This window comes from Lonchura striata, chromosome 31, assembly GCF_050655825.1.
Source record: "Lonchura striata isolate lonStrDom1 chromosome 31, ASM5065582v1, whole genome shotgun sequence".
Classification (NCBI taxonomy): Eukaryota; Metazoa; Chordata; class Aves; order Passeriformes; family Estrildidae; genus Lonchura; species Lonchura striata.
In genome coordinates this window covers 7336840-7348658 of record NC_140733.1, presented here as the reverse complement: position 1 = coordinate 7348658, position 11819 = coordinate 7336840, and the positions used below count along the sequence as shown (strand labels likewise).

General features: G+C 53.0%; 1 long non-coding RNA gene across 2 annotated transcripts; it reads left to right on the top strand.

Moving 5' to 3' along the window:
* Positions 1-3566: 3566 nt before the first annotated feature.
* LOC144248416 (uncharacterized) lies at positions 3567-8869 on the top strand. 2 transcript variants are annotated; one of them, XR_014950518.1, is made up of 5 exons: positions 3567-4292; positions 5250-6585; positions 6754-6854; positions 7036-7085; positions 8250-8869. It is a non-coding gene; the product is annotated as an uncharacterized LOC144248416 (long non-coding RNA). The 2 variants fall into 2 exon arrangements; XR_014950517.1 differs by having other exon boundaries at positions 5250-6854; positions 8250-8867.
* Positions 8870-11819: the final 2950 nt, after the last annotated feature.

Sequence of the window (11819 nt, the reverse complement as noted above, 5' to 3'; positions counted from 1 at the left end):
AAAATTCTCCCCAGGACTCCAAAACGCCCCCTGTGACTCCCAAAATTCCCTTCAGGACCCCGAAGTTTTTCCTGGGACCCCAAAAACTCCAGAGACCAAAAAATTCCCTTTGGGACCCTCAAAACCCCGTCTGGGACCCCCAAAATTCCCTTCGGGACTCCAAAAACCCCCCTGGGACCCCCAAAATTCCCATCACGGTCCCCAAAATTCCTCCTGGGACCCCCCCAAAAACTCCCTGAGACCCAAAAATTCCCTTCAGGACCCCAAACCCTCCCCAGGACCCACAAAATTCTACTCGGGACCCCCAAAATTCCTCCCGAAAACCCCCTGAGACCCCCAAAATTCTCTCCAGGACTCCAAAACTCCCCCTGGGACGCCCAAAATTCCCTTCAGGACCCCAAAACCCCCCCTGGGACTCCCAAATTTCCCATCAGGGTCCCCGAAATTCCTCCAGGTACCCCCAAAAACCCCCTGAGACCTCTAAAATTCCCTTCCGGACCCCAACCCACCCCCTTGGAACTCCCAAAATTCCCATTGGGACCCCAAAACCCCCCCTGGTCCCCCAAAATTCCCTTCCGGACTCCAAAAACCCCCCCGGGAGCCCCAAATTCCCATCAGGGTCCCCAAAATTCTTTCTGGGACCCCCCAAAAACTTCCTGAGACCCCAAAATTCACTTCAGGACCCCAAACCTCCCCCCCAGGATCCCCAAAATTCTACTCGGGACCCTCAAAATTCCTCCCAAAAACCCCCTAAGACCCTCAAAATTTTCCCCAGGACTTCAAAACTCCCCCTATGACTCCCAAAATTCCCTTCGGGACCTCAAAACTTCCCCCAGGACCCACAAAATTCTACTCGGGACCCCAAAATTCCTCCCAAAACTCCCCTGAGACCCTCAAAATTCTCCCCAGGACTCCAAAAACCCCCTGGGACACCCAAAATTCCCTTCAGGACCCCAAACCCCCCCCTGGGACCCCCAGATTTCTTTTCAGGACCCCTGTGGGAACTCATAATGTCTCTCAGACATTTTTAGTGGTTCCAGGCCTTGGTCAGAAGCATTTGGGACCCTGGCAGGCAGCTGGAAACAGCTGTGATTGTGAGTTTGAGCCATGGAATGAGTTACCAATTTTGGAGGTGGAACAAGCAATCACAAAAGGTTAGATAGTATAGTAAAAGTAATTACAAAGTAGAGGGGAAATTTTTTTAGTATTGTACAAGGGGGTTTTAGCACATGTCCAGGGGGGTTTTCACTTTGTACATGGGGGTCAGGAGTTCTAAGATGGAGGAAAGTGGGCTGATCCTGTTCTTCCTCCTTCTTTTTCCTTACCTCCATGTTCTTGGTGATGTTGGCACTCACAGATTGGTTTAGAGTAGAAAAACACTTGGCAACGTAGGTAGTAGGTACTGGGGAATAATTGTAAACATGTTATACGTAATATATCTTATAAAAGATAGCAGCAGCCCTGGGTGGGGGGAGAGACGAAGAAGACAGCAGATAGAGAGGATGTCAGGGTGTGTGTGTGCCTCTACCCAGGCCGCTGATCAAACAGCCGCAGTCCAAGAACATAATCTGTTAGATAACTAGCGATAAACTGCCTTGAGACTGAACAGCTAAAGCCTGCGGAGTTTTTCTTTGGAAGCACGGGTTGGAGGAGGAATTTCACCACATGAGACCCCAGAGAAAGGCTGGGGTTCTCACAAACCCCAAATTCCTCCTGGGACCCCCCACAAACTCCCAGAAGTCCCCAAAATTCCCGTCAGAACCCCAAACCCTCCCCAGGACACACAAAATTCCACTCGGGACCCCCAAAATTCCTCCCAAAAAACCCCCAAGACCCCTAAAATTCTCCCCAGGACACCACAAGCCCCCCTGGGACACCCCAAATTCCCATCAGGGTCCCTGAAATTCCTCCTGGGAGACCCAAAACCCCACTGAGACCCCCAAAATTCTCTTCAGGACCCCAAACCCCCCCCCGGGAGCCCCAAAATTCCCATCAGGGTCCCCGAAATTCTTTCTGGGACCCCCCAAAAACTTCGTGAGACCTCAAAATTCCCTTCAGGACCCCAAACCCACCCCCAGGACCCTCAAAATTCTGGTCGGGACCCACAAAATTCCTCCCAAAACCCCCCTGAGACCATCAAAATTCCCTTTGGGACCCCAAAACCCCTCCCGGAACGCCCAAACTTCCATTTGGGACCCCAAAAACCCCCCTGGGACCTCCAAAATTCCCATCAGGGTCCTCGAAATTCCTCCTGAAACCCCCCAAAACTCCTTGAGACCCCAAAATTCCCTTCAGGACCCCTAAATTCCTCCTGGGACCCCCCAAAACCCCCTGAGACCCCCAAAATCCACTTGAGGACCCCAAACCCCCCCCAGGACCCACAAAATTCTACTTGGGACCCCCAAAATTCCTCCCCAAGACCCCCTGAGACCCCCAAAATTCTCTCCAGGACATCACAAGGCCCCCTGGGACACCCAGAAACCTCTCCAGGACCCCAAAATCCCCCCTGGGACTTCCAAAATTCCCTTTGGGACCCCAAAACCCCCCCTGGGACCCCCAAATTTCCCTTCAGGACCTCAAAATTCCTACTGGAACCCCCAAAAAACTCCCAGAAACCCCCAAAATTCCCTTCAGAACCCCAAACCCTCCCCAGGACCCACAAAATTCCACTCGGGACCCCCAAAATTCCACCCAAAAACCCCCTGAGACCCTCAAAATTCTCCCCAGGACTCCAAAACTCCCCCTGGGTTGGCCAAAATTCCCTTTGGGACTCCAAAACCCCCGCTGGGACCCCCAAAATTCCTATCAGGGTCCCTGAAATTCCTCCTGGGACCCCCCAAAACCCCCTGGGACCCCCAAAATTCTACTTCAGGACCCAAACCCTCCCCAGGACCCACAAAATTCTCTTTGGGACCCCAAAATTCCTCCCAAAAACCTCTTGAGATACCCAAAATTCTCCCCAGGACTCCAAAACCCCCCCTGGGACGCCCAAAATTCCCTTCAGGACCCCCAAAACCCCACTGGGACCCCCAAAATTCCCTTCGGGACCCCAAAACACCCCTTGAACCCCCAAAATTCTATTTGTCACCCCAAAACACCTTCTGGGACCTCCAAATTTCTCTTTAGGACCCCTGAAATTCCTCCTGGGACCCCAAAAACTCCCTGAGACCCCCCCAAAAAGCTCTCCAGGACCTCAAAACACCCCCTGGGATCCCCAAAATTCCCATCAGGGTCCCCAAAATTCCTCCTGGGACCCCCCAAAAACTCTCTGAGACCCCCTAAATTCCCTTCATGACTCCCCAAACCCCCCCTTGGGACTCCCAAAATTCCTCCTGGGATGCTGCAAAGACCTTCCAGAGCCCCCCAGGACCCCCCCAATTTTGGGTCCCCCCCCAATTCGGGGTTCCCCCCAATTTTGGGTCCCCAGGCTGGTGGCTCATGAAGACGACCCCGACTCGGACCCCGAACGCCCCCTGGATTCAGCCCTCCATGTGTCCTTGGTATCAGAGGCTGGAACTGCAGAGTTGCCACTTTACCCCCAGACGTAATTTTTGATGTGGTTGTGCCACTTGAACAGTATTTGAAATCTGTTTGTGCTCTTGCAGCAGCATTTCCGAACCACAATGGAAATTTAGCCCTTCTGCCTGGGGCTGCTCACAGAATCGTGGAATCCCAGAAGGGTTTGGATGGGAAGGCACCTTTATTTAAAGCTCGTCCCGTTCCACCCCTGCCATGGGCAGGGACACCTTCCACCATGCCAGGGTGCTCCAAGCCCTGTCCAGCCTGGCCTTGGACACTTCCAGGGATCCGGGGGCAGCCACAGCTTCTGTGGGCAACCTGTGCTGGACAGCAGCTTTGAAAGGCAGAGTGAAGTACAGCTGTGATTTTTGTGCTGCCCCTAACATTGTATTGCCTGGCAAATGTGCCTTTGGGGTTTTTTGGGGTTTTTTGTTTTTTGGTGGGTTTTTTTTTTTAGGTTTTTTTTGGGTGTTTTTTTTTCTTTCTTTCTTTTTTTTTGTGACTAAAAAGCTACCTTGTGTTCCTGGAATGTTGCATTCTACCTCTGTTGTTTTCCCAGTAAGTCTGGATCCTCTGCTTACATTTTTTCCTTCGCTTATTAGATGTCGTGGATGTGCTGGCTGTTCTGATGGAGGGCAGTGATGGCTTAGATGAAGGAATTGGGTTCTCTTTAAATGAAGACATGATTATCCAAACATTTCCCTTCAGTGCTGTTGTCCCTGCTGCATGAGCAGCCAGGAATATGCTGTTGTTTCAGTCTGAAAATGGAACAGGTACAGGGTTTTTTTTTATGTTTTATGTGACCTTTCTAGCAGTGGAGTGAAAGCAGCATCACTTCTACCCTCTTGTAATAATTTTTTACCATTTATCATTTTTTACCTTGAGGCATTTTATTATCTTCCCTGCAAGCAGCAGGAGGTGCAGATTCACGGTGCTTTGTGCTCAGGAGGGGCATTGAAGCTCTGTAGGTGCTTCTGCCCTTTTTCCCTGACCCTGAAGAGAAGGGACACTGTCCCTGCATGGACAGTCTTGGTGTGGAAGTAGCTGGCCTCAGTAACAGCGTTTTAAGGGCAGAGCGTGGCGATCAGGAGAGGAAGGTGGTTCCCGTGCCTGTGGGCAGCTCTTCCTGAGAGCAGGGAGAGGGGACTGCCTTGTTAAGTAGGAAGTGGGTGCGTTTCCCAAGGAAAACTTCAGAAATTAAGCTCCAGGGGCAAACACTGTGAGGTTCTACCACCTCCTTGAGGACATCCTTAAAACCACCGGGGCATCAGCAGGGCTTGGAGCAGGACTGGCCAACCCCAGAGCACCTCACGAAGCCCTCTGTGTGTATGTGGCAGTCGAGTAGCACCTGGGGGGTGCTGAAAGTCCCAGTTCTGAGAGAAAATTCTGTTTAACTCGTACACGTTGGCTGGGTGTGTCCCCCCAGTACAGCTCGGTTCTTCTCTGAGGCGGTGCCTGGCAGGGTCTCTCCCTGTTAAGGGCCGGGCGTGTTTTTGGCACAACACGGTGAAGGTGGATTATTTGCTTAAGCAAGAGCTGATGATGTCTGGAGGGTTTTTCAGGTACCTCAGCGGCCAGGAGCACGTGTCTAGGTCACTAGGAACACTTTTTGATCTCGATCAGTTCTTTTCTGCGTGAGGCTCTGTGGGCTGCTGGCAAGGCCCAAAGTAAGGAAGGTTGCCCCAGTGTCCGTGCTCATGTCAATAGTTTAATTTATTTGGCTTTTCTAGGAGCAGACGTCGTGGAGGACCTTGGTGCTGTTTTCACTGGCCTCCTGCACTCTCCGAGAGAACCCCTTGCTCCCTGCGTGACGTTCCAGCTCTGTGACAAAGCTGATAAGTATCCTCAGCTCTACCAGTTTAACCAATACTATAGGCTCTGGATGCCCAAGCAGTCCCAGGAACCTGTGGTATGGAATCCCTGAAGTCACTGAATTCTTGAGCCAGTATTCCTATAAAATCCTCACAGTTGACAGAGGTAACATTTCCATCAGAAACAGTGTTTTTATTGAGGAGGTAATTCTGCATCTCTTGTTGATCGTGCTGGGGACACACGTTTGCTCCAGGGCTTTTCTCTGATGGCACAAGAGGTCTCTGTGGTGTTTGGGAGGCGATGCCAGGGCTCAGGGCTCATACAGAGACTCCTCACCGGGCACAGCAGAGCCTGGTGTGCGCTGTGGCCTCTGTTTACAGCGACCGGAGTTCCCCCGGGTGGGTGGAGGATCACAGGCCCCTGGGCTGGGTTTGGTGAGTTTTTCTCAGCTCAGCAGTGTGAACACTCCAGATGCCCCTGGGGACACTGCTGGACAGCATCCATCCACTCCCTCCATCCACTCATTTGTACCCAGGAATGTAAGAAACTCTGACTGGGGACGGGCAGTAGTTTTGAAAATCATGCCCTAGCCTTTTTCTCTAGGAACGAACCAAGAGAGTGCCCTGAAAGCACCGGAGGGGCTGCAGGGGCTGAAGGGAACAGAAAGGGCTCCCGGCACCTTTTGCCTCCGTTCTCTGCCATTCCCCAAAAGGCATCGCAGTCCTGGAAGAGGTGTTTGTCATGCAGCCTGCCAAAATGAAGACCTGTAAAATCCTAGCTCTGCCTTTTGTTTAACGTGTTCTTACTTCCTATTTATGTCATCACAGAAAGCAAGGAAAGAATAAATGTGTCTGGTTCCCACTATTGCTCTGTGCAGGCATTTTTAAAGGCTGCTGTAGTTCTATCCTCTTTTTCCACTCCAAGCTTGACTTTTCCCCTCCTTTTTCAAGGTCTGCTGCTTTGGGTGTCCCAGGCAGGGCTGGGTTCCTCGGCAGGGGTCTTAGGAGTTGGTGCAGATTCTGCTTTTTCCGAAGGTGTATCAAAGTGTGCCGGCAAAAGGACTGTTTTCTCCAGGGGAAAGCTTTCTCTCAATGACCATCAATGCATGTATGTGTTTTAATCATGTAACCAGGTGGATTAAGAAAAGCCAACACCTGTAGCAGATTTCTGTTGGATCTGTGTCTGTGAGAAGTGGGCTGTGTGCTGGAGAGGGAGAGACCAAGAGACGCTGTTGGAGAGTGGCAACAGCAGCAGGTGCGAGCTGTTAAGTTGATGAGGAGGAGGGGCGTGTCCTGCCGGGGGGAGGTTATTTAAGGGTGAGGCTTTGCCTCAGCCGGGTTTTGCACAGAGCTGCTGGAGAAGAGGAGTTTGTGGGGGGCTCGCGGGGCTGTCTCCTGGAAGGACGGTGGGCGCTTTGGACAGGGTCCGGGGGATCACCTGGATACACACTTGGATACGTGGAGCATTGCTCAAAGGAGGAGCCCAGGGACAAACCTTTGTGCCGAGAAGCAGCAGCCAAGCAGGTGAGCCGGTGCTGTGCCTTTATAGCGGGGACTTTTCTCCTTTCCCTTTGAAATTTCGTCATCCTGGGGTTGAATTGGAGGGGGCAGTCCTGTGGACCCACCTTTTAAGGGGTTTGGATTGAGGTAAAATTCTCCCTTTTGCCATCATTTGAGGAAAGCTGCTTCTTTTCTTCTCTTCTAGGGGACACGATTGAAGGGAAGCCTACATTTCTTTTCCCTTGTTAGGGTGAGGTGAGCGCCGGAGCGTGGCATCAGTGTCGGGGCTTCAGAGGAAGGGAGCTGCAGCCGTGGCAGCGCTGGCAGGGCGGGGATCGGGCTGTGCCACTGCATTCGGGGCGCTTCTTCTGCCCCCGGCCCGGCAGCAAAGGGTCCGGCGCGGAGCCCTGCCGGAAGTGCCGGGGCTGGCCGGGGCGGAAGGGGAGCTGGGCGCGGCTGGGCTGCCGCGGGCCCGCCGGAGCCGCGCCGGTGCGAGCCGTGCGGAGCCGAGCAGAGCTTTGGCCGGGCCGGCGGGCGGGGGAGGCGGCGCGGGCGCCGCGCCGGTGCCGCCGCTCCGTCCGCTCCGGGCGCGGGGCTCGGGCGCCGCCGGGGCCCCCCGGGCCCGGTGCCGGCCCCGCCGGGCCGGGGGCAGCGGGCGGGGGTCTCCTGGCCTGGCGCCGCCTCTTCCTGCCGGAGGAGCCGCTTTCCTGCCGGAGCCACCCTGCGCCCGGGGCCGGGAGCGCGGCTTCGCATCTTCCAGCCTCCCTCGCTGCGGTGTTTCTTTAGGGTCTCATCAATGTGTTTTAAGGATTTTGGGGCTATTTTTAGAGCTCTTCTAGGAATATTTAGAGATATTTTTTAAACGTTCTTTGGGGGTTTTTAGGGGTGTTTTAGGGGCTTTTTAAAGTAGAGTATTTTTAATGTATTTTAAGGGCATTCTGAGGCTATTTTCATGTTTTTGTCGGGGTTTTAAGACATTTTGAAGATGAGGGTTTTTTTAGGGCATTTTTGTGGGTTTTTTAGGGTCTTTTCATGGCATAGAGGCTGAGGGACAGCTTGAGGGTGACAGAGGCTGGGAGCTGAGGGAGGAACAGGGGAGGGGACAGTGGGTGACACAGAGAGATGCTGAGGGGGGCAGGGGCAGCTGGAGGGTGACACAGAGAAGCTGGGGGCTGAGGAGCAGAGGAGAGGGGGCTTGAGGGGCAAAGGGGGGTTCGAGGGTGACAGCCAGAGCCTGAGGGCTGGGGGGCTGAGGGAGGGGTCAGGGGTGAAGGGAGAGGGTCTGAGGGCTGGACAGTCCAGTGGGGATCAGGGCTACAGCGTACAGCTTAGGAGGCAAGTTAGGGTACAGGTGCAGCACCCCTCACCCAGCCCTAACCTCACCCTAAGCAGCCTTTTCCCTTTTCACCCCAACAACAGCAGCACAGCACAGCAAGCCTGACAGCGAGACCACACCGGAAGCCTCCCAGTGGGACAGGGCAGCGACCCTCGCACCAGGACAACGCCAGAACCCTCAGAGGACAACAGGACCCGCTGCGAAAAGGTAGGGATGACATCTGTGGGCTAGAGGGCAACAGGAAGGGGTTTGGAGGCAGAGCAGGCTTCCTTGAGTGTTTTTTTTTGCAGGGCTATTAGGGGATTTTTGAAGGCTTTCTCTGGTATCTTTTAGAGAATTGTTATACCTTCCTAATGGCTATTTTAGAATTCCTTGGTGTATTTTTAGGGTCAGGATGAGGGCGAGACAGGATGCCCACTGAAAATGTAGAGCATTACTGGAATGCTTTGGGAAGGTGCCAGTGGAGGGCCAGTGGGTAAGGTGCCATGATGCTGGTCTGAAGGTTGTGAATTCTGAGCAAAGCAAAGTGGTTGTGGTTAGGGTTATATGGTGGCAGATTTCCCAAGGAGAAATCCAGCACAGAAAAAATCAAGCCGAAGCTTTGTACTGTCAGATTAAAACAGGTATTCGGCATGAAAAAAATCCCTGAGTACTTGGGGGTGGGAGATTCAAGATGAGGGAAATCCAGTGAGGATTTGACATTGAGGAAGCAAAAGGAAATGTGGGACCTGAAAACCAAGGGGATCGCAGGGCCCTGCCAATGAATGAGGGATATCTACATAGTGAAAGCAAATTCAGAAGCCCAGATTCCTGATGTCAGTTTGTAGGGCTCCCTTTGGTCTATCAGGGCAGCACAAGTTTAAGATGGGGAGAATTTCGGTCTGGGCTCCATCCTTCGATATAAGGATTCTTTGCAGTCAGGGCCCAGCCCAAGGCCAGGGGCCCCTGGGCACACCCTTTGGCCATTTTCCCTGGGAAAGAAAACTCAGCAGTCCAGGTTCCTGATGTCAGTTTGTAGGGCTCCCTTGGGTGTATCAGGGCAGCACAAGTTTGAGGTGGGGACACCTTCGGTCTGCGCTCCGTCCTTCGATATAAGGATTCTTTGCAGTCAGGGCCAGGGGCCCCTGGGCACATCCTTTGGCCATTTTCCCTGGGAAAGAAAACTCAGCAGTCCAGGTTCCTGATGTCAGTTTGTAGGGCTCCCTTGGGTCTATCAGGGCAGCACAAGTTTGAGGTGGGGACAACTTCGGTGTGGGGTCCATCCTTCGATATAAGGATTCTTTGCAGTCAGGGCCAGGGGCCCCTGGGCACATCCTTTTCCATTTTCCCTGGGAAAGAAAACTCAGCAGTCCAGGTTCCTGATGTCAGTTTGTAGGGCTCCCTTGGGTCTATCAGGACAGCAGAAGATTGAGGTGGGGACAAATTTGGTCTGGGCTCCATCCTTCGATATAAGGATTCTATGCAGTCCGGTCCCAGACCAGCGCCAGGGGCCCCTGGGCACATCCTTTTTCCATTTTCCCTGGGAAAGAAAACTCAGCAGTCCAGGTTCCTGATGTCAGTTTGTAGGGCTCCCTTGGGTCTATCAGGGCAGCACAAGTTTGAGGTGGGTACAACTTCGGTGTGGGGTCCATCCTTCGATATAAGGATTTTTTGCAGTCAGGGCCAGGGGCCCTGGGCACATCCTTTTTCCATTTTCCCTGGGAAAGAAAACTCAGCAGTCCAGGTTCCTGATGTCAGTTTGTAGGGCTCCCTTGGGTCTATCAGGGCAGCACAAGTTTGAGGTGGGGACATCTTCGGTGTGGGGTCCATCCTTCGATATAAGAATTTTTGGCAGTCAGGGGCCCCTGGGCACATCCTTTTTCCATTTTCCCTGGGAAAGAAAACTCAGCAGTCCAGGTTCCTGATGTCAGTTTGTAGGGCTCCCTTGGGTCTATCAGGGCAGCACAAGTTTGAGGTGGGGACAACTTCGGTCTGGGGTCCATCCTTCGATATAAGGATTTTTTGCAGTCAGGGCCAGGGGCCCTGGGCACATCCTTTTTCCATTTTCCCTGGGAAAGAAAACTCAGCAGTCCAGGTTCCTGATGTCAGTTTGTAGGGCTCCCTTGGGTCTATCAGGGCAGCACAAGTTTGAGGTGGGGACATCTTCGGTGTGGGGTCCATCCTTCGATATAAGAATTTTTGGCAGTCAGGGGCCCCTGGGCACATCCTTTTTCCATTTTCCCTGGGAAAGAAAACTCAGCAGTCCAGGTTCCTGATGTCAGTTTGTAGGGCTCCCTTGGGTCTATCAGGGCAGCACAAGTTTGAGGTGGGGACAACTTCGGTCTGGGGTCCATCCTTCGATATAAGGATTCTTTGCAGTGAGGCCCCTGGGCACATCCTTTTTCCATTTTCCCTGGGAAAGAAAACTCAGCAGTCCAGGTTCCTGATGTCAGTTTGTAGGGCTCCCTTGGGTCTATCAGGGCAGCACAAGTTTGAGGTGGGGACAACTTCGGTGTGGGGTCCATCCTTCGATATAAGGATTCTTTGCAGTGAGGCCCCAGCCCAGGGCCAGGGGCCCCTGGGCACATCCTTTTTTCATTTTCCCTGGGAAAGAAAACTCAGCAGTCCAGGTTCCTGATGTCAGTTTGTAGGGCTCCCTTGGGTCTATCAGGGCAGCACAAGTTTGAGGTGGGGACAACTTTGGTGTGGGGTCCATCCTTCGATATAAGGATTTTTTGCAGTCAGGGCCAGGGGCCCCTGGTCACATCCTTTTTCCATTTTCCCTGGGAAAGAAAACTCAGCAGTCCAGGTTCCTGATGTCAGTTTGTAGGTCTCCCTTGGGTCTATCAGGGCAGCACAAGTTTGAGGTGGGGACAACTTCGGTGTGGGGTCCATCCTTCGATATAAGGATTTTTTGCAGTCAGGGCCAGGGGCCCCTGGGCACATCCTTTTTCCATTTTCCCTGGGAAAGAAAACTCAGCAGTCCAGGTTCCTGATGTCAGTTTGTAGGGCTCCCTTGGGTCTATCAGGGCAGCACAAGTTTGAGGTGGGGACAACTTCGGTGTGGGGTCCATCCTTCGATATAAGGATTCTTTGCAGTGAGGCCCCAGCCCAGCGCCAGGGGCCCCTGGGCACATCCTTTTTCCATTTTCCCTGGGAAAGAAAACTCAGCAGTCCAGGTTCCTGATGTCAGTTTGTAGGGCTGCCTTGGGTCTATCAGGGCAGCACAAGTTTGAGGTGGGGACAACTTCGGTGTGGGGTCCATCCTTCGATATAAGGATTTTTTGCAGTCAGGGCCAGGGGCCCCTGGGCACATCCTTTTTCCATTTTCCCTGGGAAAGAAAACTCAGCAGTCCAGGTTCCTGATGTCAGTTTGTAGGGCTCCCTTGGGTCTATCAGGGCAGCACAAGTTTGAGGTGGGGACATCTTCGGTGTGGGGTCCATCCTTCGATATAAGGATTTTTTGCAGTCAGGGGCCCCTGGGCACATCCTTTTTCCATTTTCCCTGGGAAAGAAAACTCAGCAGTCCAGGTTCCTGATGTCAGTTTGTAGGGCTCCCTTGGGTCTATCAGGGCAGCACAATTTTGAGGTGGGGACATCTTCGGTGTGGGGTCCATCCTTCGATATAAGGATTCTTTGCAGTGAGGCCCCTGGGCACATCCTTTTTCCATTTT